This window comes from Ammospiza caudacuta, chromosome 22 (assembly GCF_027887145.1).
Source record: "Ammospiza caudacuta isolate bAmmCau1 chromosome 22, bAmmCau1.pri, whole genome shotgun sequence".
In the NCBI taxonomy this organism is placed as follows: domain Eukaryota; kingdom Metazoa; phylum Chordata; class Aves; order Passeriformes; family Passerellidae; genus Ammospiza; species Ammospiza caudacuta.
The window spans coordinates 8,434,010-8,460,609 of record NC_080614.1 but is presented as its reverse complement, the minus strand read 5'-3'; the positions used below and the strand labels follow the sequence as shown (position 1 = coordinate 8,460,609).

The 26,600-nt window shown below is 41.9% G+C and overlaps 1 protein-coding gene across 6 annotated transcripts in view; it reads right to left on the bottom strand.

Annotated features, from left to right (window-relative positions):
- The window catches only part of GNB1 (G protein subunit beta 1), a 40,114-nt gene extending 14,084 nt beyond the window's left edge, over window positions 1-26,030 (bottom strand). Inside the window, exons 1-2 of one of the 6 annotated variants that reach the window (XM_058818937.1) lie at window positions 25,999-26,030; window positions 6,041-6,092 (exon numbers count right to left, since the gene is read on the bottom strand). The gene's annotated coding sequence lies outside the window, so the exon portion shown is untranslated. Of the gene's footprint in view, window positions 1-6,040; window positions 6,093-24,879; window positions 24,936-25,551; window positions 25,857-25,962 lie in introns of those variants that run through there. The other 5 variants (XM_058818936.1, XM_058818938.1, XM_058818934.1 and 2 more) reach the window with 5 other exon arrangements.
- Window positions 26,031-26,600: the final 570 nt, after the last annotated feature.

The window sequence follows — 26,600 nt, the reverse complement described above, 5'->3', positions numbered from 1 at the left end:
CAAGACAGAGGCTTTAGGAAACATCACAACCACTGAAAGCACCTCAGCTTTGCCTTTAGAGCTGCTCAGTTATTGGGCTGTTCCCCAATATCACAACCATTAATATTTCCTATTAAATGTACAACTTATCTTTGAAAATCTCTGCTCCAGAAAGATACTGCTGGCATTTTCTCCAGCATCCCACATCTCCAACTCAGCTGTTCCTTAATTTTGTGTTTTAAAATTTCTGCAGCTTGATAGCAATGGAAGATGCTGAAGAAACATGCTGATGAATTTTATCTTTTACTGCAGAACAAATTAATTGGTTCCAATTTCAAATACTACACAGAACACCTGGAGTTTATAAATTGACATTGCTAATGTGTGATTTTAGAACATTTTATTAGCCAGAATTGACCCTTTACCATTAAATAAAGGAAATGCTTTGCTAGCAGCTTTACATATTATTCTGTTAGGAATTAATCAGCTTATTTATCTTTGCAAGCATGTGGGGTTTGTTTTCCTCTCAAAGCCCTTCCCAAGGAGAAAGATGAGGAGAACTTCCACATTTTTATGCAGCCACAATAACAGAGAACAGACTGTCAAGGTAAATTAGAGTAGTAGAACAAACATCACTGTTAAAAGAAGCTTCAAAATAGTTTAGGCTTCAATATTCCCTAAATATTTCTATCCCCCATAGCCAGACTTAGGCTGCAGCTCTCTCCATAGCAGTTATTCCAAACTGAAAACCTCTAGGAACAGATGCCAGATCTTGTCACAGCATCATTTACCATTTTTTCCTCTTCTCTGAAACCCACAGTATCTGAGAAAAGGAATTTTAGTTGGCTTCTCTCCCAAAACTCACTCACACAACTCCAAGGCCCTTTCCCTTCATTTGAAACTGGGTTGGTTCCTTCTCCCTGCTGCTCCCAGGGTCATCCCTAAGCCCCCTGAGGATTGCTTGGTCAGCTCAGCCCAAATCCAGCTAAGACAAAACCCATCCTGAGTATTTCATTATCCTGCTTTCCTTGGAATGCTCTTTTGTTTTCTCAAGCTGTTTTGTTCATTTTACATCTCAGACAAACACTCTGGGCTGGATATCTGTTAAAACTTGGAGCGTGTCACACCTGGTAAAACACTAATGCACTGCTTTTGTCACAAAGGGTTAATTTAGAATAAACTGTGATTTTTCAGATCTTTCAGCTTCTTCATTTCTAGTTCTGCCATTCTCTGAGTTAATATGTAACAATTTCCCACTAAGCAAACACCGACCACTCCACACAAAGAATTTAGAGATGCTACCATTCCTATTTCAGAGCAAGAAATGCCAAACTTTGGTGCTCTGCCCAAGGTCACAGCAACTCACTGATGAGATGCAATAAAGACTCAGGACACCAAGAATTCAGCTGCAGGTACAAGGATCCACAGGGAAGATTTTACATATTTTACATGTAGCTTTATTTAAAACTACAATAGAGGAATAATCTCACGTCAGTCAGAGCAGATCTCTCTCCTTAAAATAGCACCCATTTCTTTCTGCAGAATTTGTGCACTGAGAGAGAATTCTCTGGCATTGAAACGAAACAAAGCTTTGCATGGAACAGGGAGATGAACCCTTATCATAGCAAGAAAGTCACATTAAGAAAGTTCATTTTCCCATCTTGAAGATAGATCCACTCTGAGAATTCCAACTTAGCCCCTGTGCATCCCAAGCAACTCCAAACTGAGCTGCCTTTCTGTCAGCATCCATAGGAATTGTTTAAAGCACATTTCCACATTCTCTTTGTAGTCTTTGTTGTTTCAACATCAACAGGAAGTGCTAATTCCTGCCAACAGGACTGAACTCACTCAGGAAATGACAACCCTGCAGCAGCCAAGGGCTTTAAAATATAGGAGTTCTCTGAAGTAAACTGTAAAATTGATGGGACAAACAGCAAACCAGCTTGGCTGTTCCACTATTCCTTTTATACTGAGTTTTAGACAATTGAATTTATGATAGAAATACGAGATCTGTGGGAGGAAAAAAAGGGTTCCAGCCTCCCATGTCCTTTTTAGCTATGCTGTAAATCAGAGCTTACTAGTATTGTATTTTAAAAAGTATCTTTAAGGGGATCAGGTGAGGTCAGAAGAATGAATGGGGGAAAATGCTTTTATCCATTCTCACTCTTGATAGATGGGAAATTTTATACAGATTTATTTATATTACAGACATGGGCCATATATTGAACAGTCTCTGCTCAGCACAAACAAGCACAACTGAGCATCATGAAATAGATTTTTATTTCTTGGCATGTTCTAAAGGCATTTAAACAAGAAAGTTTCTAGAAGAATCTGTAAGCTTGATGTGGATGCTGATCCTATTTCTGCAATTTTCAAAGAAGTTACTGCATTTCCAAATCAAGGAAAAAAGTCACTGCTCAAGTTCCACACTCCTCTCCCCAAATTCCCCCAGAGTTGTGCAGAAATAGGAGCCAAACCCCTGCTTACCTCACTTTGCCTGGCCTATGTCAGTGTGTCCCTGCAGGCAGCTCCTCAGGAATAAAATTCACTTTCTCCAACCCCCTCAAGACCTTCCCAGGGCTGAAGTGCTTAAGTGTCTGTGCTCTAAGCTTATTTGCCCTAATCCTGTTGAGCAGAGCACCTTGTGGGTAATTCTCCCCTTGCTGGGTAACAACCTGTGCACCTCAGGGCATTCCCTGTCCCCCTCCTCCAGGTGACCCAAATCCCTCATTTCTGACAAGGAAAAGTCACTTTGTTCCTCTGTTTCCCACACAGGAGAATCATCTGACTTTGCCTGATTTGTTACTTTCCATATACAACAAAACTTCACAATTCAGCTGTGTCAAAAGGATCAAGAAACAGCTCAAGGTTTGCTTTTCTCTAAAATGAGCTGTATTCATGTATAAAAGGATGTATGTCCAGTCAGATGTGTCCCCAACAGCTTTGCACTGAATTTTTCAGCTGCAGGAAGCCTTACAGAGCTTCCATGTGCTTCCTGCAAATGAAGATACACTCAGCATCCCAGTGGACTCATTTTTATTTAAAGAATAAGAATTATTCACTCACTGCTCAGAAAACAGTGGCAGAAAAGAACTCAACTCCACTCATTTCACTGTAACAACTCCAGTGTCCTTTCCACAGCTCAAGGTGTTAATCCAATTAAATCCAGTTATTAAAACCAAGGTATCATTAACACCCTCACATTTATTTGGAGCCTGATGCTTGAGAGCTGGATACAACTCATCCAAACACTGTTAAATATTATTCCTCTCTGAAATTCCTCTGCTGGTAACAGCAATGAAGCAATGCTTACTAAAAATTTATTTATTTAATTTTCTTACACCATTCCTATTTAAAAAAAAAGGATGGAGTATTCCACCCTCTCTCAGTCCTGAGAATAATCTCTAGAAAAAAAGAAAAAACCCCACATTTGAAATCACAGCTATCATTAAGTCAAATATTTTGAATTTCTATCCCTTGCTGGTCAAACTTTGCTTGCCACAAGGTATTTTTAGCACAGCCTAACACAATCCCACCAAGCCACTGAGGATGCAAAGTCTGGTAACACAGAGGGTTTAAAGCCAAATTGTTCATATTTTACTCAAGCACAGAAACTTTCTAAGGAGGTTCAGCAAAAATCCCTTTTCTGCCACGAACAGCCTGGCTGACATTTCTTCCCTCAGCCTCTTTCCTGCCAACACCCATCACTCCAACATGGATGAAAAGCAAAATATTTGCAAAATCAGAGCCCAAACCTAACAAGGAGCTGCCAGCATGGCCAGCAGACAGTCCCAGAGCAGGACATCTGATTAAATGAAGCTGTGCTAATCTAGCAGATAGCACAAATCCTATTAGCAACAGGCACAGCAGCTTGGACACTTTCACAATGACAAAGGAATTACCCACAACTCTGTTAGTGACAGCGAGCTGACATCACTGCCTTGGGAAAGCTGAGGGTTCTTTTTGTTTGCAGGAGCAGAGATGGATTCCTTGGTTCTCTTTTACTCAGTGGGAAATGCAGTCAGACCAGGATTGCTGGTGGAACAAATCTGAGGTGTTGTCTCTCATTTATATGAAGTAAAATTGAAGAAAAAATTCAGTCCCTGAGCTCCACTTGCCTTCTAAACACAGTTAAACACCATGATATCTATTTGTATGATATTTCTATGATATCCATTTAAACTAATTTTCTAGGATATCTATTTTAAAATGTGAGGGTTCTTTTTGTTTGCAGGAGCAGAGATGGATTCCTTGGTTCTCTTTTACTCAGTGGGAAATGCAGTCAGACCAGGATTGCTGGTGGAACAAATCTGAGGTGTTGTCTCTCATTTATATGAAGTAAAATTGAAGAAAAAATTCAGTCCCTGAGCTCCACTTGCCTTCTAAACACAGTTAAACACCATGATATCTATTTGTATGATATTTCTATGATATCCATTTAAACTAATTTTCTAGGATATCTATTTTAAAATGTGAGGGTTCTTTTTGTTTGCAGGAGCAGAGATGGATTCCTTGGTTCTCTTTTACTCAGTGGAAATGCAGTCAGATCACAATTGCTGGTGGAACAAATCTGAGGTGTTGTCTCTCATTTATATGAAGTAAAATTGAAGAAAAAATTCAGTCCCTGAGCTCCACTTGCCTTCTAAACACAGTTAAACACCATGATATCTATTTCTATGATATTTGTATGATATCCATTTAAATTAATTTTCTAGGATATCTATTTTAAAAGCTGAGGGTTCTTTTTGTTTGCAGCAGCAGACATGGAGAGATTGGTTCTCTTTTACTCAGTGGGAAATGCAGTCAGATCACAATTGCTTGTGGAACAAATTTGAGGGGTTCACTCACATTTATATGAAGTAAAACTGAAGAAAAAAAATCAGTCCCTGAGCTCCATTTGCTTTCTAAGCAGAGTTAAATACCATGATATCTATTTCTATGATATTTCTATGATATATATTTTAATTAATTTTCTATGATATCTATTTTTAAAAGCTGAGGGTTTTTTTTTTTTGTTTTCAGGAGCAGAGATGTGTTTGTTTCCTTGGTTCTCTTTTATCCTGTGGGAAATGCAGTGAGATCAGAATTTCTTGTGGAACAAATCTGAGGTGTTGTCTCTCATTTATATGAACTAAAATTGAAGAAAAAATTCAGTCCTTGAGCTCCGCTTGCCTTCTAAACACAGTTAAATACCATGATATCTATTTGTATGATATTTCTATGATATCTATTTTAAAAAGCTGAGGGTTCTTTTTGTTTGCAGGAGCAGAGATGGATTCCTTGTTTCTCTTTTATTCTGTGGGAAATGCAGTGAGATCAGAATTGTTTGTGGAACAAATTTGAGGGGTTCTCTCTGTCATTTATATGAACTAAAACTGAAGATAAAATTCAAGGTCCCCCTGGATCCAGAGGGAGATATGGGCAGAGGAATAAAACCTGCTGCCTGCCTTTAGAAAACCAATAAATATCCAGTAATTGAAAATATCAGATTTAACTCTGCAAATACTTGGCCAATTAGCAAATGTTCCTCACAGACATTCAAGCTAAACTCTGGAAGGTAATGAAGATTTTACTGCTCCAAGTACAACAGTAATAATTACAATTACACAGAATATAAACTCTGGAACTGTTAGGTTCTGTTTAAATAACAGTGACACATTGAAAAGAACATTCTGACAAGAACCACTTTGCTCAAAAGAAATTTGGCCTTCTTTTGTCAACCATGGTGGAGAAGTAATTTTTCATTCATGAGAGAATGACTATTCTCATCATTTTATTTATTACAGCTCCCTGCCCCACTGAGATGAAACAGTTTCAGCTGTGCTCTCCCTGTGCTTTGCCAGCTCCCTCTCTGACAGAGGCAGGCACTAACATCTATTATTTAGCAGCTTTCCTGGCCATTTTAAATCCTTCCTGTTGACACAAGAATACACATGCTAAAGGAGAAAAAACTTCCTTTAGGTTTGCATAGATGAACAGCCAAAAATCTGAATTAACCACTTTTTAAAAATAGGATTTTTCTCAGGGAGTATGGAAAAAAAAATCTTTTTTCTCTACTTACATTTTCTCTCACTACAGTAGAAAGCCAACTTCTGCTGTCAAACATGTAAATTCTGGAAAAAAAAAGACACCAAAACCACAATTAATGTAATCACCACAAAAGAGCACTGATTTCTCAATAAACCTAACAGAAATTAAACTACTAAAGTGCAGATATTCCTGTGAGCTAACTTGAGCATGGAGGAAATGGGCACAGGTTTATTTACTGTAACACAACCAAAAGATGACTTTGTGTCAAGCAGCTCATTTTGACCTTCTTTTCCCATAAAACTCTTGCAATCCTGAGATCATTTTCCTGCCCCAGTGACAGAGAAGTCCATGCTGTTAGAGAATTTAGGATTAGAAGAAAATACAGTATCAGTCACACAATTTTCACTGCTACAAAGTGTCCCCTCCCCAAAGCAGCATTTTCAACACACTGGAATTATTTCTGCTCAATCCTGCCCCTGAGCTCCCTTTGCCTTGTAAGCACAGCTAAATATCATGATATCTATTTTATCAGTTACATAAACCTCCTACTAATGAGCTCAGTGAGAGCACACCATTCTCTGCAAGAGTTACAACTTTAATCACTAATGGTATCACAAAGTACAGAGAGAATTGACACATTCAGGAACTCTCTCAGGCTGGACTGCTCTGCTTTAACACGCTGCTTTAGCAGCAAGGGGAAAATGTAAGAAGTTTTGGAATTGTTTTTTCTCCAGGCAGCACAAAGCAATAACTCAGTTCATCCCAAGATGTGAAACACTGACAAGCACTTCTACATCCCAACACCTGCATCTGGCTCTGTCACACACCCAGACAGAGCTGGGGTGATGCCAGGGGACCCCTCAGTGCTCAAAGCTGCTCCATCAGTACAGCTGAGATTATTGTGAGCACAAAGCAACAAGGTACTGAAGCAAAATTACCTTAAATCAGAAAATCAGCCTAAAACCCCACACACTTCCACCTGAAATCTCACACAAAATGCACATTTCTGATTTTACAGTTCACTACAAGCTGGAGAATTTACAAACCACTCCAGTGTCTGGTATGGAGGTTAAGCTACTTAGGATATGGATCATCCTCACCCAAGCTCATTTATAGATAAACATTTTAATGCTGTGATTATGAAACCATCACAGAGTAAGCAGTTTTGCTTGTTACTGCCAGAACAACACACTTTGGGACATGAACAGTAGCTCACACTTAGAGGCCAAACTCCACTCCCAGACACAAAACCATGACATGACCATTTTAAATTCTGAAAATGCAGCAACTCCTGTCAACTTCCAGAAGTCCTGACAGGAAAAAAAAAAATTGGCCTCACTACAGAGATAATGAAATCGAATGAAATTCTGAAAGAATTACCTGAAATGTAAACAAGTAAATTTATGCTGGTGCTCTAAGAGCACACAGAATACACAACAGCAAAGGGCAAAGCACACACACCATTACTGTCCTGTGCTGCACCCTCATTAATGCAGGAGAGGTGCTGCAGATTTCATTTGCCTTCTGCAAAAAAGAAAAAGAAAAACAAAACAAGCTACTTTAACCAGCCTGCAAGAAGAGCAAAGGAGCATAACAGCAAACTTTCCCATAAAAGTTGAGTTTATTTTTCAAAGGGTTAAAGTTTCTGCTGGATGCTCGCAGAACGCAGTCCTGGCAACGAGAGATATTTTCAATTCTACCTTAAAGATGGAGCTCATTTAAGGACAAAAGCAGACAAGCTACTCAGGAAAAAAAGATCTGCATTGCCACAAGCTTCCATTTTTAGCTAAAATGTAGCCTGGTAAAAGCAACATGAAAATGAGAGGCCAGTTCACTCCCCGCACCACAGCAGTGCTCAGCAAAGTCCTTGTGAGGAGCTGCACACGCTGCCCTGGCAGCCCTGCTGAGCCCAGAGCTGCAGCTCCCTGACACCAAAACTGGGCTTTCACAAACACCAGAGAACAACAAGTTGCACAGAACACTGGGAGCATGGTTCAAGTGGTTAAACCATCACCCCAAGGCAGCTGGAGGAGAGGCAGCCCCACACAGGGCTGGTGCTCCCAGTGTCCCCACATGGCCACAGCCTCCTGCTGCAAGAGAACACCCAGCACAGCCATTTGGGCTGAAAACGAGTAAAGTAACTCCACAAGTCACAAACTTCTTCATTTCTGGGTAAAGCTGCCCTCACTGACTGCTGCTAGCCCAGTATCCTTTGTTCTTTACAGACACTGAAGCAGTCACTCTGAGCTGACAACTCGGCCTGAAATTTCAGAGAATTCACAGAATCCCCAGGTTGGAAGAGACCTTAAAGATCATGGAGTCCAACCCAGCCCCAACCCCTCAACTCAACCCTGGTACCCAGGGATGGTGACTCCAGCACCTCCCTGCTTCCTGGGAATTCCCTAAATTCTCCCAAATTCACAGAATTCCACCAAATTCTCAGAATCCCCAGGTTGGAAGAGACCTTCAAGATCACTGAGTCCAACCCAGCCCCAACATCTCAACCAAACCCTGGCACCCAGTGCCACATCAGGGATGGGGACTGCAGCACCTCCCCGGGCAGCCATTCCAGAACTTTATCCCCTTTCTGTAGAAAACTTTATCCCCTTTCTGTAAAAATCTCCTTCCCAATATCCAACCTGAATTTCCCTTGGTGCAGCTCGAGGCTGTGTCCTCTGGTTCTGTCAGCTCCTGGAGAAAGAGCCCAACCCCACCTGGCCACAGCACCTTTTTCAGGAATTATAAGATGGATAAGGTCCCCTGAGTCTGCTTTTCTCCAGATAAACACCCCCAGCTCCCTCAGTTCTTCCTCACAGGGTTTGTGCTCCAAGCCCCTCACCAACCCAGTTCATCTCAACTCCAGGTACAAGTCTACTCATGAAGAAGATCTCAGCAGAAGACAGCAACTTTTTTCATGAGGCTGGGGAAAGCAGGGACGAAAAGGAAGACAAAGAACTTGGAAGAGTATGGAAAACATTTTGAAATGTTTTAACATCATAGGAAATGTGAATAACCCTCCAAAACGGAGCAACTTCCTAAGCAGATTAAACACACTCACTGTACCCTCTCCAAAGCCATTAACCAGATAAACACGTTTTTCTCTTGACCTATGGATTCAATGAAGGATTTAAACCCCAAATATTCTGGATGTAATCCCAACCTCCTCAAGACTGCTTTCCACACACATTGACTCCATGCCAAGGCTGAATATCTGAACTGTGCAAAGGCATCCTTGTGTTTAAAACACAGCAGCAATTCATGCACAGGGATGTGGGGCCAGGAATCAGAGAAGATTCTGAGGATCTGCCTCAAACCCTGGGATGGGATTTGCCCAGGACCCCCAGCAGTTGTCCCTGCTGTAGGAAGGTGGGAGATGTGTTCATGGGGGATGCAATCAATGTATAAACAGGTATTTGAGGCTTCATTCACACAGCTTAACATGGATCTCAACCAACCCCAGTAAAAACTGATTTTCATGACCATTACACCACGTGAATCTTAAAAATGTCTTGCAGAACACATCCTCCTGCAAGAGTGGCACATAGGGTTGTTTTAATCAAGACACTTAAACAAAAATAACTGTACTGAAGGGGAAGAAAAAACAAAAAAATCCCCTCAAACTACCCAAAAACCAACTAGCAAACCCCAGTACCACTATTAAGATAAAGCAGCAATTTGAAGTGAAGCTGCTGTGCTGCTCTGCCCCCTGAGCCAGCAGGGATGGCTGGATGGAGCCAGGCAGTTCCTGATTCAGGAACTCCTGCACAGGTACCCAGCAGCACCAGCACTGCAATATATCACCTCTGAGGCAGAGATAATGGCTGTGAAACAGCAATGCAAGTTGGTTTATTAAAATCATTCCTTACAGTCTGCATGGCTGATTATTATCACAGAACAGCAGCTAGATGCTCAAGAGATTATTACAGCACCTTGCCAAAGCACTGCCAGCATCCTGAAATTCCAATGTAATTAAGTCTCAAATTTCAACTTTCAAGATTGTTCTGGATACAAAAAACTCCCCCAAAATTCCCATCTTCAGTTTAATGGCTAACTAAAACCATTAAGTGCTCTAGCAGACAGCTGGAAGCTCAAAGGATGTTTCAGGATCTGCATGTGCCCCTCCAAGAATTAGGTAATTCCAGATCAGAATTTCCTTGGGGACTGCAGAACTGGAGTCCAGAAATCCAAATCTTTGCTGTCCCCTCCTCCAAGGGCAGCTTTGAAGTCCAACCTAGAGAAGTATAAATTAATAATTCCAAATTCCTAAATCTAAATACACTTATTTGAAGTCTCCTTTCTGGGAACCATCTGCCATGTCTGTAATTTCCCAGCTCACCAAATCTGAAAATCAAGCAGGACCTTCCTAAAACAGGTTTGCCAAAGAGCTCACCCTGCTAGGGACAACAGGAGATGGTACAACTCCTTGAAAACTTCCTGAAGCACTTGTGTGGTGCAAGGCCAGCACAGCTGAATGTTTCTGTGGGAGGTTTGGCTGCTTCTGGTGCTGAAGAATTGCCAAGTTCCCAGCTGAAGCAGTTGCTGTGCTCAGTAGACATTTTTCCATATATTAGTGGGAAGTACACACAAAACAAGCATCAGGTCCATCAGTGTTAATGCTCATCTTGCAGCAGCCACGCTGGCTGGCTGGAGTGCTCACAAATTTCCATTTTCAATGGAGTGTGTGACTAAAATGATAATTACACAAGTTAAAAATAGCTGCACCTCAACAACCTGATTTCATCAGTGCTTCACTGTTACCTATAGCTCCATAGGGAAGGACAGGTTGCATTTCTGGAGTCACTGTGCTGAGAGTTTCAGAGTTTTTGTGTGTTTTGTTTCAAGTAGAAGAACTCCAGAAATGTTTTCGTCCTGAAGAAACTTGTGCACTTTTTCTGCTCAGCTTCATGTATCTAAAATCACATTAGGAATTAAAAAAAATTCTCTTTGCTGCACAGAACACAGGAGAATTGTTGGTTAAAGAATAAAGGTGAGTTCTACAGTTCTGGCAAAGTTCTGGCCACGTTCCTTCATCTGTAAGCTCACTGACACAAACCAGCAGGAAAAACCAGGCAGAACAGCCTCCAATGCACCAAACTGCCCCCAGTGAGGCACTGAGGCAATCCACAAGTGCCTCACTGCTTTCATCTGGCACTTCAGAATGCAAACCCCCACAAAAATAATAAAAAACCCAGAACAAACCAAATAACACAAAACCAACAAAAAAGCCCGAACAAACCCATCCACTGTAAATAGCTGCTGCTATTCAGAAAAAAAACCCACCAAAAAACATAAAAACAAAAAAAGAAGAAATAAAAAATTAAAATTAACCTTTTATTTCAGAAAATCAAACCTTGCAAAACCCAAATTCAGCAAGGCACTTCCACATTCCAAGTCCCAAATTGCAAGCACTGTCTCAGAGGAACAGGGCATTTCTGTCTCCTCCAAAACTGCTCCAGAATATGAATAATTCACCACAAAAGTTCAACTTCAGTGCTCAAATCCCCCAACATGCCAGAGGTTGTTACCACCAGTAACACAACACAACACCTCCTGAAAGGCACCAAAATGCAAATTATGCAGAATCCATCAGCTCTTCTTGCAAGGCTCCATTTTCCAAGGAGTCATCCCTCCCTCTGCTGAACAAGGAGTTGAAAATCAACTTTTTGGATAGTTCAGCACCTTCTCAAAACAGCAGCCTGCCAAGGAGACAATGCAAAGACCATGCAATAAATAAACAGCTCTGGTGGGCTCAGTGTCCCCTCCTGCACAAATTCCAGCTGCCTGCATGGCAGCCACAACCCCATGCTGCCAAATACTCACATTTCCTGATGCTAATCCCATGACCTACATTTAAAAAAAGCATCATCCTGATGTAATATTTAAGCACAAAAAGCTGGACTCTAACAGGTCATTTCATTAATCCTTTCTAAATGCATCTGGAAGCCATGTGCATTATTAAAAAAAATCATTTTAATATTCTAGGTACAGCAGAAAATTTCTGTAAAAAACTAAAAGAACTGATATTACAAGTTTAACAGAGGCCTAAAGGCAAATGCTTAAAATAGCACTTTTTAAAAAGAAGGTCTTAAGAGATCTTTGAAGTAGTTCACTAATATTAATACCTCTTGGGACTTTAGTGACCCAAGCCCAAACATTTCCTAACTACATCTCTTCTGTCTTCCTCTCAAAGAAATTCCCATTTAAGAGCATTTTTACACTTCCTGATAAGAAGCAGGCATGGGAAGTTAACTTATTTTATGAACAAACATTACTGGTATTTAGTGTCAGTTTTCAACAAAGTTGTATTTATTAAATCATTATAAACCAATATTCTAGATTTTATTCCAATTTATCTCCATGCAGTTAGGCCTTCTGAAGAGCAATACATTTGCAGAAAACCTCAATTTTATCCAACTATTCAGTGATGTTTTTACTGTCTTCTTTCCTGATTTTACCATTTAAAAAGAATGTAAAAAATCCAAAACCAGAGTAAAAACTTAAAATCTGCTTATGCATCAATTTCTGCTTATGCATCAATTTCTAGCTACATTTATCAAAAAAAGTCACTGAAAATTGTCACTTCCTAAAGTATCCCTTTATCCAAACCCAGTTTTGCTGTCACACACTCCCAGACATCTCCCTTCAGACTGACAAACAAAACACATGCAGCACTGAAGGAGAATAAATTACTATTAATTAACCAACAGAGAAATGACTAAGCATTTATTACTAGATGCTTCCATCTGCAGAGCCTCACAGCACCTGAACATTGTTTCTTCCTTCAGCTGCCATTTCTCACTGCTTTCTTCAGCTCTTTCATCATGAACCTCCACTTTTTACTGCTGCTTTCACTTCATTTGCAAAGGCACCAGAATCTGTGTTTACCTAAGCAGGGCAGAGCACATGCAGCACAGGAATATTGCAGTCCTGCTTCAATAATTAATAACCAAAGTAAGACTGCAATATTCCTGTGATATTACCAAGCAATGCCATGGGATCAGGGTATTATCTTTTGATATGATGTGTGATTTCTCATGTCTATCAGCTGGATCTATAGGTTTGGGGTAGGTCACAATCCAAGCTACACACAGAACATTTTCTGCTAGAAGCCAGAAATGGAAGCACACAGCTGGAGGAGGAGTTCACAGTGTCCCAGGGTGACAGAACCATTACACAGCAAATAAAAATACTTTACATGCCTGAATTCATAGAGTTGTTTCTTTTTAATGGAAGTCAGCATTAAAATCATGTTTATTCAGGTATCAAACCAAGTTTTTAATCCACACTTTAAGAACATGCTTATAGTAAATTGCAATCCTATTAAGAAATGTAATTCTTGAGAATTCCCCTTAAGTATCCAAATATTGTCTTTTAAAAGTCACTTCTGGGTAAGCCAATTTTCAAGTAGCCTTCAGTTCATTTTCTGTGATTTAGAAATGCTCAAAGTCCTCACAAAGACTGATGGATTTCTCTAGCAGGATGATGTTCTGCTCACTTCTCCCCAGACATTTCCCAGGAGGGGCTGAGGAGAGCCCAGCATGGATCACACTGCACTGAATCCCCAATAAATGAATGGGGAGATGCAAAACGTGGCAGAGGCACCTCCTGCTCCCAAAATCCTGAAGATTACAATGAAATCCATCAAGTGGATCAGCTGCCCTGGCAGGGATTAAAGTGTAAGGGAACAAGTGGGTTCCAAAAGCCTGCATGGGATTTCTCTCAGCTCTGCCTGCCAACACATCTGGCTTGGAATGATCTTCACCCTGTTAAAAATCATGGGCTGGTTCAGATATTGCCATCAGTGACATCAGCAGGTACACTGAGATCTTCACTACAATATTTATTACATTAGAGGAGGAAATGGGTTATGTGATCACTTATTTACAACACCAAAAAAAAAAAAAAACCAGAAACAAGTATCGAGGAATAGACATGAAAAATACTAACAAAAAATAAACCAGTAACATTCTGTGCCTGCATAAGCACAGGAAATCAGCAGAAATCCCCATTATTGTATTTGGTATTTCCATACATTTTAGCTCTGCTATTTTATCAACAGGAGCTGAATCATCCATTTTGTTCTGCATGTGCCAGCTAATAAAGAGTCAACTGAGTCAAGGGAGAATCAACTGCTTCCTGTCTACACCCTTTTAAAAAACACAACCAACTTCCAGAAAGCCACACTCAGCTACCCTGCTTCTACATCCTTGCAAGTAAATCCATTTAAAAACAAGGATGAAGGGTGAACCAAACTGCCACATCTCTACTCTTGATCTGAGGGAGACATTTCCAGGTGCAGAGAGATCCTTTATGGCCAGCCTTGCCTCTGAGCAGCATTTCCCTGATGTGCTGAGCAGCTCCCAGGCTGCCATGTCTCAGTGCACCAGGGCCCTCAGACAATAATGAGGGGCACTAATGAGAACCACATTGTGTTTCCAGGAGCAGCAAGGCAGTCCATGTTCTACCAAACCCCAACTGTGCTTCTCCAAACGGATCAAGAGCTGCACCCAAAATGCTTTTTGCTGTCAGCATCAAATCCTGAGAGAGCACTTCAGATTCCAGGGATTCTTCCTCCTGCTCTGCCTTAGAAGCACTCAGAGAAAGCAAGCAAGCTCCCACTGTATTAAGCTTTTATGAAGTAAAAATAATAAGGAGAAAAATGCAAGAGAAGCAAGAAAAGTGAGCCCATCTTGGAGGCAGGCTGGACCTGAGTTGATAACTACCTCCTCACCACAGCTGCTGTCACATCTGCCCCAACAAAAATAGGGGAGTTAAGACATTGGAACAAACCATCTGCTCCTTTGTGCCTCTGCTACACAAACTGTACAAAGCCTCAGAGATCAGCTAAAAGCAAAATATTCATTCTTTACAACCATGGAAAAGATCTTTATCCAAGCCCTAGCTAAAAACCAGAATACATTCAATTCACTGAAATTAAATTCTTATTTCAGCACAGTGATCTTCAGTAAGAGATTAACAGAGCACTGTTAGAATAGTTTAGCTATACCATGAGAAACAGCTGCTTCCCAGCACAGTCTGAAGAGAAGCATTTCAGTGCACCTTAAAAATCAACAAAATATATTATATGCATATAACAGATAAAAGATACTCAGCAGAGATTAAAATATGGCATTCCTCACATCTTTTCACCCAAAACAGACTGAGCAATACTTCCTTCTCCAGGCCCAAAATCAACATGCCCCATCTTTAATCAGTGTGCAAGCAGCTCCATTTGTTTGGAGAGCAATGATTTATGCTCATTGATTTCTCCCAATTCTGCATTTTGCTACGAACTGTTTGTACAAAATAAGGTACAGGAGAACAAGAAAAGCAAGGCTGAGCCTGAAAAGTCGAGTAACACAGGAGACCTTGAATGCATCAGACTGAGAAGTGCAGTTTGGGAACACACTAGGCAGCAGTGCTGATAGGAGAGCACAGCCCAGGGCCAGGATCACAGCAGAAAGCACAAAGGTACAGCAGGAAATACTCAATTCACCCTTGGACACTCCTCTTCCCAAGGGATCTGCTCTAACTCTCTGAAAACTTCTGCTGTTAATCTTTAAATATCAATTGCATTCCTGGAGATGGTATCTATCTTGTTAGGTGATCAAAATATAGAGGAAAATATGATAAATAGGAAAAAAGTAGGTAACACCAGGGAATTAACTGAGAACAACAAAACTGAAAACATCAGAAGATAATCCCACCTATTTAATGGAAAAAAAATACCTGCAAAGTGGTGCCAAAGCAGCAGCCAGGTTGGGTGGTTGAGCCCTGGAGCTGCTGGGGTTCTGCTCTGGCATTCAGCCCCCCTGGAGGAGCACTGGGTGCTTGCCTGGAGCTGCTGGGGTTCTGCTCTGACATTCAGCTCCCCTGGAGGAGCACTGGGTGCTTGCCTGGAGCTGCTCGGGTTCTGCTCTGACATTCAGCCCCTCTGGAGGAGCACTGGGTGCTTGCCTGGAGCTGCTCAGGTTCTGCTCTGACATTCAGCCCCTCTGGAGGAGCACTGGGTGCTTTTCTGGAGCTCCTGAGGTTCTGCTCTGGCATTCAGCCCCTCTGGAGGAGCACTGGGTGCTTGCCTGGAGCTGCTCAGGCTCTCCCTGCCTCCCCTCTGGACGAGCACTGGGTGCTCCCACCCAGAGCCTCTGTCCCTGAGCCAGCCCTGCTCAAGCTCCCCCACCCCAGAGCAGCAGAGGCACTCAGGAGAAACCACAGCACTTCCTGCAAAGCTGAACTTCAGAACTTCCTGAAACTCAGCTGCTGCCCATGGTTAGGAGGAGAAAGGAAGAACTGGAAGTCAAACCAACCAATTTGATTTCAGTGTCCAAGGTGTCCATGATATTTGAGCTTCCACATCCAGAAACCCACTTCCCCAGCAGCTGAGGCGCTTTTTGAAGACTCCACTACTTTGTGAAGATTTCAATTCATTAATAAATGGTTCCTGCCGAGTTTTATTTTCTGTGAGTACTCCCCAGCACTGCCACAAGGAACTTGCCCAGTGAGTGTGCAGGCAGTGGGCAGATAAGCTCTGCCAGCTGCAGAGAATGCAGCTCTGGGTAATGCAGCACAATGCAGTGCCAGGAGCATCAGGAGCCTGCCCTGATCTTTGTCCAGCACCACCTTTGTTACACACACAGCCTGACTCCAGAGCTGCCATGCAGGGAATGTGCCACAGGAATAGCAAACATCTGCTCAGCAAAGCTCCTCAACCAGGACAGATCAGCTTCTTTCAACATTTCAGCAGACTATCACATTCACTTTGTTTTTCTAGACTAACAGAGAAAATTACCACACCAACCTCCCAACATATTTGTGAAAAACAACAAAACCCCTCAGAGTTTTGGGAAGCAAAATGATAAAATGCAAGAGGACCATGAACAGATTTCCTCTCAGCATCTTGAGGCAGTGTAGGCCTGCTCTGTTCAGCTCTGTTGTGTCACTACATTTTGTTTCCAGTAAATAAGTTTTGTATTATGCAGTTATAACTATTTTTTTAGATTTTAGATATTGAAGCCTAAGTTTACTTTTTTATTTTGAGATTCAAGCATTGCTACATTCAACACATACCTTGAACCACTTGGTGTTAACCAACATGTATCAGCTCCAATGTAATTTAAATCAAGTTAAACACGACACAACTTCACACATATGACTAAACCAGACTTTCTGCAATGGCTTTCACCACCAAGATCTTACAGGAAAATATCAGTATTGCACATATTTCAAACTAAGAAGTAAGTTCAAGGACTTGTGATCAGTGCTGTTGACAGAGTGAACATTTCTGCCTGGCCTTACAAATTTTACTACTGAAGATAACCAAGCATTGACTTTTAAGATCTCTGCATCAACAAAAAAAGGCAAATTTCTACCATCTTCTGCATGGCTTTAACCTTGGAGCTTTGACCCACCTCCTACCCCTCATTTGTTTTGGTAAATCTCTTAAATACCTACAGAACTCCAAACAGTGGGACTGAACACAAAGTGGTTTGTGTGATATGAGAGATTGAATTTCTCCAGTTCCCCACAGATTACAGAAGGGCAGCAGCACCCCAAGCCTGCACATCTGGACAGGACATGAGATCTCCAACAACATCTGTAAGCTCAACATCCTGCCCAGGCACCCTCAGGAAAAGAAATCTGGGAAAATATCCCATGTTAGCACAGATGTGCCAGTGAGAAAGCCCTTCCAGTACAGAACACCCCATTAATACTGGCCATGTGTATTTCTGTAGCAATTCAAGTTAAACTCCAATTTTGAGGCTCACAATTAAAGATTCTTCTGTCAGATCACTGTTGGAAATTTTAATGTTTCACAAAAATACAACAAAACCCACTCAGCTTGTCAAATAATTCATGGTTCTGCAAGTAATTTTAGATAACCTCTATTTATTGACAGATTTTAGTAAATCCTGAAATGGCAGGATAAACACAGAGCACGTGTGCCTGAGAGGACTTTTAAGATGGTTCCCTACCCCTAACCCAAGCCAGGAAAAAAGCCAGAAATGCAGTAAAAAAAGGAGATGTACAGAAGGAACAGCTCACCTGTAACAGCTCAGCAGAAACTCTTTTTCTTTAAGAAAGAAAATAACAGACCATCAGAAGGTTACTGTAACAAACACAAGGCATCCCTTCCTGTCAGCGAGGCCAACACCCACAGCTGCCTCCCTCAAAGTCACATAAAAGCCTTGAAATTCCTCCTTTATTCTCTCATCCCCAAACCAGTTTGATTTTCTAATGAGGATGAGCCAAATCAGCACTGATATCTGAACTGATAAAATATTCCCTAAACCTACTTTCACACACAGCATGGATGGAACTCTGAGTTTCCAGAGAAGTATTTTGGTTTTATTTTTTTTTTCCCTCTTTGCTGGGGGAAAAAAAAAGAACAAGCTTAAAATAGTGACAAAAATCTATACATAGCTTTGAATATAGGACCACGTTACATAAAGCTACAAAAATTATCTAATCTATCTAATTACAGATAATTAATATTTTCTTTTTTTGGGGAGTGCTGGCAGGCATTACTGCAGTTTTCAAGAAGACATCAAAAATATTCTCATCTGAAAAAAACATCATAAACATAACTGGCATGAAATTGTAGGCAAACCTTCTTCAGATCAAGGTAGGAACAGAGAGAAAAAAAATATTTAAGTATACACAATTAAAATAATCCTTATAACATCTAGAATGTTATAGAACAGAAGACTAAACAGAAAACCTTTAGAAATTGCAGTGATTTGACAAGCTGATATTCTACCTCCTCCAATTAATAAACTTCTTTTTAATGAAGCAGTTTCAGGCAAACTACTTACAGAAATGAATTCCATTTCCCATTAAAATGGCAACTAGGTTTTTAATCAGCCTCTTTGCCTTCACTGCATTAAATGCTACTAATTTTTCCCTCATCAAGTTCTAAATGTGATCTGTGAAAAGAACTCTGAGATTCAGCCTGTCTTTACCACCCTCAATGACAGAGCCACCTCACAGCTTTGTCTCCTTTAAGCTCCCTCAGATCACCTTCCTCAGGCCTTCAGCCTCATTTCCACTCATCCACTGTCAGGATTCCAAAACAGATCAAATTTTAACCCTTCGGTCCCATCACATGCAGAAATAACTGCAGGTCTTCCCTTCATGACAAAAATACATTGTTTTCAATAATTTTTAATTACCACGGAGTATCTGATAAAGGGAACATATTCATAAACCCAAAATTTATGACTGTGTTCCCTTTATGAATATGTTTTCCAGGTCTTCAAAATGTCTGCAACACTTTCCAAAGGATTCCAATTTAAAACCTGCTGGAGTTACTTTATTGGATTTTAACAAGATTTAAATCCAGCAATATCTCAACATTTGCTTTTTAACTGCTTTCTCAAGCCCTCATTGCCCAAACACCAATAACCAGGTCAATGTGCAACACCTAGATATATCTTTATTTTCTTCCACTTTAAGCCAGCACTAAAAATCCTGCAGAGAATTTACAACTTATTATTTCCATGGCTCCTTACAAATTACACTTCTGTACGTCCCCCAAAAAAGTATTTTTTTGGCTAACACATAAAAAAAAAAAAAAATTCCCATGTAGGCATTTAATTGCAGCACCCCCAGTAAAAGTGAGAGTAAGATATTCATAGCAGGAGACACATCTTGGCTGCTTCCAGATGGCACCAGAATATTGTCAGTACTCCCTGGCTGGGTTCAAGACAGAAAATTCCTGCATTTCTAAGAATATACTGGACAAAAGAAACATCACCCCCTGAAACCAGCACAGACAGCCAGAAATATTCCATTGTATTTCAAGAGATTAACAAATCATATTCCACATCACTCCAATAAATGCAGTATGAACAAGTATTAATACATTAATTCATTTGTAGTTAATACAAATGAATACTCTTACAAGATATTAATTGCAAAGAACTCATTTTAGAAGGTCAGCTGTTAAAAAAAGAGGCCAAGAAGATCTGATTTTTATGCTTACAAAATTATTTTTAAGTGTGCATTTCTAACCATCTCCTTTCTCTCTACTCAGAAATCCTCTACTATTTTAATAAAAATGCAATATTCTGCCTAAAAACCCATCTTGGAGTGCCCATATTTGCTACTAGGAAGCTTTGCACAGTAATTTACATTGATTATTTTGGCATCTCGAGTGAAGGTACTGCTCATAGCCAGCTCCAGGCTTTTAAAAACCTCTTAATGTTCTGCTCAACTACCAGTTGGCTCAAGGATCTATGGATTCTGCATATATTTGTTTGGTGAAAAACAAATCCACACTCCCAGAATCCCCAGCACACTGGACACCCTGGGAAGAAACAATAACTGGAGACACTATGTTAAATAGAAACATGGGGGCTTGGGGGTATTTTTGTTTTTTATCATGACCTTGGCTAATGCTACTTCCAACTTTATCAGTGGGGAGAAAAAAACCATTTTGAATGGAATATGTATTCTTTTCATTTTCAGTCTGCACATCAAGCAACCAAGAGACTCCCTTCAAAAAATGTCCATTTTATCTTCAGTCACATGCTTAAGAAACATTTCATTAATGCAAGCAAGCTACTTTCAAGGTTATATTTTTTTTGGCCACATAACCAGTAAAATTCTGTATTTAAAAGACACCATTTAAAATTCTGTAGTAAAAAAGACCCCATCTAAAATTCTGTATAAAAAAAAAGACTCCATCTAAAATTCTGTAGTAAAAAAGACCCCACCTAAAATTCTGTATAAAAAAAGACCCCATCTAAAATTCTGTATAAAAAAAGACCCCACCTAAAATTCTGTATAAAAAAAAGACCCCATCTAAAATTCTGTATTTAAAAGACCCCATTTAAAATTCTGTAGTAAAAAAGACCCCACCTAAAATTCTGTATAAAAAAAAGACCCCATCTAAAATTCTGTATTTAAAAGACCCCATTTAAAATTCTGTATAAAAAAGACCCCATCTAAAATTCTGTATAAAAAAAAAGACCCCATTTAAAATTCTGTATTTAAAAGACCCCACCTAAAATTCTGTATAAAAAAGACCCCATCTAAAATTCTGTATAAAAAAGACCCCACCTAAAATTCTGTATAAAAAAGACCCCATCTAAAATTCTGTATAAAAAAGACCCCATCTAAAATTCTGTATAAAAAAAAGACCCCATTTAAAATTCTGTATTTAAAAGACCCCATTTAAAATTCTGTAGTAAAAAAGACCCCACCTAAAATTCTGTATAAAAAAAAGACCCCATCTAAAATTCTGTATTTAAAAGACCCCATTTAAAATTCTGTAGTAAAAAAGACCCCACCTAAAATTCTGTATAAAAAAAGACCCCATCTAAAATTCTGTATTTAAAAGACCCCATTTAAAATTCTGTAGTAAAAAAGACCCCATCTAAAATTCAGTATTAAAAAAAGACCCCATCTAAAATTCAGTATTAAAAAAACCCCACCTAAAATTCTGTATAAAAAAAAGACCCCATCTAAAATTCTGTATTAAAAAAAACCCACCTAAAATTCTGTATAAAAAAAGACCCCATCTAGAATTCTGCCATGACCACAGGCATTAGAGACTCCAAGGCCAACTCACCTCAGGGTAATTCAACACCTGGAATGGCCAATTTCCCATTTCCATTTCCCATTTCACCCTGCTCACACAAAGCAACACTAAATGCAATTGCTGAGACAATACGGTGTGCCATATGGCCAAAACTGGATATTAAAATTGAGAATATCAATTACCAATCCACTAATGCTGAGAGCCAAAATCCATGGACAGTAAGAATTTAATCCAATTCAGTGCCTAGAACACGAGCTGAGCCCAGAGAGGAGGAGACAAATCTACTGCTGCTCTCACAGAGAGTAACAACTCCCATTTTTTATTGCAGGAACTACAAAGCCAGCTGAACGTCCCCAACCACAGCTCCAGGCCTGGTAGGAATCTACAAAAACAACAAAAGTTTCAGATGAATTGGCATCTGGTTGCACAGGGATTGAGAAATCCTAACTCAGTTACTATTTAAGAAGAAGCAGTTTGGTTGTTTTCCACATGAGCAAATGGAAGCACCAGGAAGTTACACAGGGCAGCCAACATCTTGCTTCATTCCAGGAAAAGGCATCCTACAAACACAATATCTATTGCCACTAGAATTAAAGGGCCTTGGAATTGCATAAATTGAAGGGTTTTCTTATTCTAAGTGAATTAGCTGAATGATTCAAGTTTTAAAATTTTTAATAGCTGTGGAAGGTTTCTTTTGGGATGATATTAAGAATAATGCTGCACAAAATTCTATCCACTCCCTGATTGTACAGAACTTCACTGATTACTTACACAAGAATTCCCATTAAGTCCAAATCCAGCATCTCCACGTTTCCACGAGGCACAGAGGTGATTTAAGAAACTGTTCTGCTAAGATTTCCTGTGGAATTTTAATTTACCATGTTGTCAAAGATTTCATGCTAGGATGCCTGCTACGTACTGACTTAGCAGCTGCAAGGACTCAACAAGGATAAATGTAATTTATCTTACCCAAACCAGAATCTCACTTCACTCTGCTCTTTCTGATCCTGTACTAAAGAGCTAAAGTAGTTATAACAAAAAAAAATTTAGTAATTTAAGGTTTAACAGGACATTAACTTCAATGGAACTAACAGTTTATTAGACAGTATTCTTAATTTAAAAAAAAAGGTTCATGAAACACCACAGAAATAAAATGCACTCAGCTAATTTCAGCTTTTTTTTTTTTTTTTTTTTAAATTAAGAAAAAGACCAGCACTGCAAGCCTCAACTGAAAAGCTCTGCTGTTCCCAGCTTCCTTCTGCATGAGCTACAGCTGGGTTACTCCAATAAACTAACAAACAACTGATTATACATTAAGTAATAGATAAACAGTAGTAGAATGTTTGATAATATCAAAGGTTTGGAGGTCACTTGAATACAGGAGACATAACAAGCATTTCTTATTTTTCTTGCTGGGAAGTGTATTGTTTTAAGGCTGACTCCAGTATATCAAATATTAACCAAGCTATTTTATTTAGGCTACCAAAGTTAAGGTGTTTGGCACTGAAATATCACAGGAGCTACAAATGAGAAGTCCATTTTTCTCAAAAGATACTAAAAAATAACGTAAAAGGCTTTAGAAATTTGCAGTGTTATTTTGAAACCGAGTACCCAGAGCTGTTTTAACACCCCCCAGCCTTTCTTATTCGTGTCCATTAAAAGAACAGTTATCCAGAGGATGGCAGTAATTCTGGGTCAGCCTGAAACCCTCCACAAACCGGGAGGTTCTGAAGCAGGCAGGAGCCTCCTGTGGCACAGACAGACACCTGTGTGCACAGGCTCTGATCTGAGATCACCTGGCAGCAGAGCCACGGCCCAGCAGCCTTTGTGTACCTGTGCTCTGCCTTAAAAACTGCTTTTTAGCAACAGGCTTCACAAAAGCCAGGGACATTTTGGTGGCGTTAAGCAGGCACTGCAAGGTAAAAACGAAAATTGTGTCACCCCTTTATTCAGTTAAGAGCCTATGTGAACATTTCAATAAAACTATTTACTCCTCCCACCTAGTTCCTATCTGGAGGAGCTCACAAAAATTAAGAAAAAAAAAAAAAAAACAAAAAACCACAGATTTCTCACAGCAAATCTTCCAAACGCTCCTCCTCCCCCCACCCCAGAAGAGAAGAAAGCAAAGAGAATGAGAAAGTAAATCTAAAACACAATTACGAAATAAGATCTAGTTTGGCAAAGCTGGGCTGAGGAGGAGTTGAAAAATGAGAGCTGCCTTGCTGCAAACGCCATCTTGTTGCAGCTACTGGGCCCAGGCACAGAGAGATCCATTCATTCAGAGCAGAAAGAAAATCAAACAGACACCCTGGCTAATCTGCAGCCACCAAAACAACCACACTATTATCACCCCTTCTCCTTGTTCCCTCCTCAAGCACAAGGGACAGAAATAAACTCTGATCTATCACATCTGGGGACGGATTTAGCTATTAACATATTATCTTCATTTCCTCACACGTATTTCCCATACACACCGACAGCATTTTGTCTTGATTCACATCCTCGTGTCCAGATCAGCTCAAAATATGGGATAAATGTCTCACGGTTAGGTGCAGATACCCTACAGCAGCAAAACGTTTAATTTTTCAGTCTTAAATCGCCTCCCCAAGTTGAGCCAACTATTCTCAAAAGCTGTTTCAATAATCACTTAAGCCTTACATTTACAGTGCTTTCCTCCTATTTCCTCCTGTGGAGACAATACATAATAACGTGGCAGTCGGCACATCCTAGAAAGGATGCCTGCTTTAAAACGAGTCCCAGCCATGACTTTGTTAGGGAATAATGAAATATCACATTCGTTAAAATTTCAGTTCATCCTCAGGAATGATAAATTGACATCTTACAACAACCTCTACATCATTCTGATTTTCTTCTGGACAAGATTTTTTGGTTAATAAAACGCTTTATATCTCTTTCATATTTACATGCAAGGCTTTACACATCCTCGTCCCCTACAAAGCTGTAGGATTAAAAACCCTACACGTTCAATATCCCTTGGATGGATCAAAAAAAAATAACGCTGAAATCCTTTCGATAAAAAGCTCGGAATTGAAACAATATTTTAAACAACATTTCCAAGGAGAAAACTCCATCTTCCTATTGTAGCAAACACCCTCCATGATCTTCGTTATCGCTGCTACGGGCACACAAAAATATGCAGCACCGTAATACATGGGGGAACGAATATAACAAATATGCGGTTTGAATCCATGCTCGGTTCCGGTTCTGACGAGAACAAAACCTTCCCTACCCCTCCCTCGCCCAGCACACCCAGCATGAGCCCCATCTGCGAGCCCTCGGCTGCCCGGGGGTGCTGCAAGCAGCCTTACCCTGTTTGTCTCACCCCCGGCTCCTCTTAATCAGTTTTCCACCATTACAGCAGCCACACCATTGCTTTTTTTTTTTTTTTTTTTTTTTTTTCCTCCTTCCCCTTGAATTTCTCTCCAGATATTCCCTCTGCCGGCTGGATCGCTCTGGAACTCGCCTTTTGTGGCTTAAGGCAAGACCCCCGAACCGTCTAGCAGGGACCACTACAGCGTAATTATAATTAAAAATGGAACCCCGCAAGATCCGAGGTCTCCTCCCTTTTCGCCTGGAAGCCTTCGAGAGGGAATCAGTCCCACCCCCACCTTTTTCCCCTCCTCCTCCAGCTACAAACACACTTCTTTTTTAGGGGAAGCTGGAGCCCCGAGGAGGTGGGAAGCGCGGGGGAGGGGGGCTATTTCCAACCCCGCCATACCGGGGGTCGCCGAGAACGGGGGCGATGAGAAGGAGGAGACGGCCCGGGGGGCCCCCGGTGCGGCGGCGGAAGGGGAGGACAAGGGAGGAAAGGAGAGGGAAAGGAGAAGTGCGGCAGGAGGAGGAAGCGCGGGGGAGGGGAAGGAGCGGGGCTGAGGGGGAGCCGAGGGAAGATGGCCCCGGGGTGGGGCCGGCCGGGGCTCGGCGGGCGGGAAACGCGTTCTGAGGGACCCCCGCCCTCCCCGCACCCCTCACACGGTTACCTGCCCTCCCGGCCGCTGCTCATGAACCGGGCCGGTCCGTCCGCCGCCCGCGGTCCTGCCCGCGTCCCGCCGGCCTGGGGAGGGAAGGGGGGCGGAGGAGGAGGAGGAGGCGGCGGAGGAGGAGCGGGGGAGCCGCCCGCGATGCGCCCGGCGGGTCCCGGGGAAGGCGGCAGAGCCGAGCGGGAAGGAGGGATCCGCGGGGGAGGGGGTGTCGCTGGGTCTCGACTCCTCCTCAGCCCGCTCAGCTCCCCGCAGCCATCGGGCAGCGGCAGCCTGGGCGCGGCGAACCTCCCTCCTTCCCCTCCTCCCTCCGCCCCGCCCGTGCTGCCCGCCCGGGAAACCCCGGCTCGGCTCCCACCCCGCCCCGGCCCGCCGCCCCGCGCGGCCCCGCCACTCCCCGCCGCCCCTCACCGGAGGCTCCGCCGCCCCGGCCGCCGCGAGCCTCACCGGAGGCTCCGCCGCCTCCACCGGGCACCCGCCCAGCGCGGCCGGGAGGGAGGGCGGGCGGTGCGCGCGGCCGGGAGCCTCGCGGTGCGCGCTCCCGCGCGGGCAACGCCCTTCGGCCCCTTACGCTGGCGGCGGCCGCGCGCTTCCCGCCTCCCGCCCGCGCGCTCCCTCCCCTCAGCGAACAAAGGGCGAGGGCGGGCGGGGGGATCGCGGCCGCCCCGCCGGCCCTGCAGGCCGAAAACAAGTCAGAAAGAGCCGCATGGGAACAAAAAGGCACGAAACTGAAGCCACAAATGGTGTTTAAGCTCAGGGCTGGGAGAGGCAGAGCCTCCACACCGCGTTAAATGGGAGTGCTTCGGGCTGCCGAGCGGGAAAGGGCGGGAGAGGCCACAGGCCTTAAAATGCTGCTCACAAGAGGCTGGCAGGCGATAAATATCTAAATATCATCGTGTGAGGAGAGACTGCGGGAGCTGGGCCTGGTTAGTCTGGGAAGACTGAGGAGGGATCTCATTAATGAATAAAAATATCTCCGAGGGGTGTCAGGGGATGGTGCCAGGCTCCTCGGCGGTGCCAGCCACAGGATGCGGAGCACTGGCTGTGAA